Below are 2,597 nucleotides of genomic sequence, written 5' to 3' on the forward strand. Positions count from 1 at the left end.
AATCAGCGGCGACAACTTGGAACTGGAAAGTTTTCAGAGTTTCGAAGTCGAAACTTTTCATTGCTGATATTTGCCCGGTCTCAGTATGTATGTTCAAAAAGGATGTTATTTCCCTGTGACCCTCTTCACTTTTGAGCAACCGATAGGACAGGACAGCATTTTCGTTCAAGTCATTATCCAGGGCGCTTACAGAAAATATAGATTCACCGGGAGCATTATTTTCTCTTAAGTACAATTCAAGAGGGTTTTGTAAAAACACAGGGGTGTTGTCATTTACATCCGACACCTGAATGATTAAAGTTTTTACAGTGGAGAGAGATGGCTCACCGCAATCAGTAGCTGTTATTGAGATATCATAATATGATAGCGTTTCTCTGTCCAAATTGGCCTTTGTGACTAATGAGTACATATTTTCTTTATATGATGGTTTTAATTCAAAAGGCACTTTATCTGTCAGACGACAAAGGACTTTTCCATTAGGACCCGAATCCCTGTCAGTAAAACTGACCAGAGCAACCACGGTCCCGTGCTTTGAATCCTCCGGGACCAGACTGGATAAAGATGTAATCTCTATTTCTGGTTTATTGTCGTTAACATCCTGAATCTTGATTATCACCCTACAATCAGTGGTCATTGGTGGCTGACCTTTGTCAGAAGCTTGCACGTCTAATTTGTAAACATTTGCCGTCTCATAATCAATTAATCCGCTGACCCGAATTTCTCCAGAATTTGTATTTAAACTAAATAGTTTTAGCAAGTCAGAATTAATATCAGTTCCAAAGGCATACTCTATGTCAGCGTTAGGTCCCTCGTCTAGATCAGTCGCTTCGACTTTTATTACAACCGTATCTATTGCTGCATTTTCTTGCAAAACAGCAGAATAAACCTCTTTTGAAAAAATAGGTCTGTGGTCATTTATATCAAGAACCTTCACCGTAACGTTGAGTTGTGCGGATTGTGACGGTGCCCCTCCATCCATAGCAGTTAAGATTAAGCTGTGGTTTGTTTTCTGCTCTCTATCGAGTTGCCTCTGTAAAACTAGGAAGGGGATTTTATCCTCCCCTCTGTCTCGAATTTCCAAATGGAAATTGTCATTTTGGCTCAGTTTATAGCGCTGGATTGAATTTATTCCCACATCTGGATCGTGGGCTCCTGGTAATTGGAATCGGGTTCCTGGAGCTGTCAATTCCGCTATTTCTATTATCTTTTCTTTTTCTGCAAAAGTCGGTGCATGGTCGTTCGCATCTATTATTTCGACGGTGACATAGTGGACCTCAAGTGGATTTTCAACAACAATTTTTAGATCAGCAAGACATGCAATATTTCTGTCACACAGCTGCTCGCGGTCAATATTCTGGTGAGCATATAAAATCCCGTTGTTCGGGTTTACCTCAAACAGCGCGCTGTGAGCTCCGGACACAATGCGAAAACGCCTACTCGCCAGCGTGCTGACATCGAGGCCTAAGTCCTTGGCCACATTTCCGATCACAGCTCCCACTTTAACCCCCTCTGATGTGGAGTATTTAATCTGTGCTAAAATCAGCCCCGTATTCCCGAAAAACAGCAACAAAGACAGAGCACGAGACCAATGTATCATTGTGCCGTTTTATCCTTTCTATCTGTTGGCATAATCATAAAAATGTCCGTCCACAAATTCCCTTTGCGTAAAACAAATCCAGTATTTCCAAGATAAGATTCCGAGATTGATAGTAGCATGGAGAACGTGCGGTTCACTTCTAAATCATTACCAGTCTTTGTCCAAATAGGAAAAAAAAGAACTTGCAATGGGCAGAGCCTGTTGGGATTGAAGGCTAAATTGTTGCCTAATGTAACACTGACACCTAGTGAGTCAATCAATAGACACAATGTCTGATGAGAACAGAGAAATGATACAAACAATATCGAATAATCAGAGATCTCCATCTGCAAACGACACGGTTCCCCCAAAATTGACACAATTATTTTCAACTCAAAGTTCTTTCAATTTTAAACAACTTCAGTCTAAAACAATCCTTAAAAAACTAAAACAAAAAGCAACCAAAGTAACTTATCCTCACAAAATCATCACTAACTCGAAGTGAAGTGTTTGCTTTGAACTGGTGTTTTGTAAAAGCTTCACATCAAAGCAGGACCATGGACAGGAAATGAGATTGATATATTTGAAGCACAGGTCCCCAACCCTGCTCCCCAGTGTCCAATGTCCAGCATGTGTTTGGTGTTACACTGCTGCTGCATATCAGATTTAAATGAAAGTGTGATCAACAAGCTTGTGCAGCAATTGAAGGCATGCTTTGGTAATGCAATAAATTGAATCAGGAGTGTGAGAGAAAGAAAACATTTAAATCACATAGGACCATAAGATCTTAAAATGTCACTATAAAACAAAAATCCCAAAAGAAATATATCCACTGCATCTTAGACAAAGACAAAACCTAATACATCTACTGAAAACAACAAAATTCAAATTGCAAATGATCTCTTCTAAAAACATAAAAAAATGTGATAAAAATAAGCAATTTTTTTGCTATTAAATATCTACAAAAAAGCGAATTACCGCATGCCATCATTATTTCAGACTTCAAATTAGTCTTACCTCA

The 2,597-nt window shown here is 39.2% G+C and overlaps 1 protein-coding gene across 1 annotated transcript in view; it reads right to left on the reverse strand.

Annotated features, from left to right (window-relative positions):
• LOC103129926 (protocadherin alpha-8-like) overlaps positions 1 to 2,597 on the reverse strand; it is a 16,597-nt gene that overhangs the window by 1,247 nt on the left and 12,753 nt on the right. The window lies entirely within an intron of this gene.

This window comes from Poecilia formosa, unplaced genomic scaffold (genome assembly GCF_000485575.1).
Source record: "Poecilia formosa unplaced genomic scaffold, Poecilia_formosa-5.1.2 Scaffold592, whole genome shotgun sequence".
Taxonomy (NCBI): Eukaryota; Metazoa; Chordata; class Actinopteri; order Cyprinodontiformes; family Poeciliidae; genus Poecilia; species Poecilia formosa.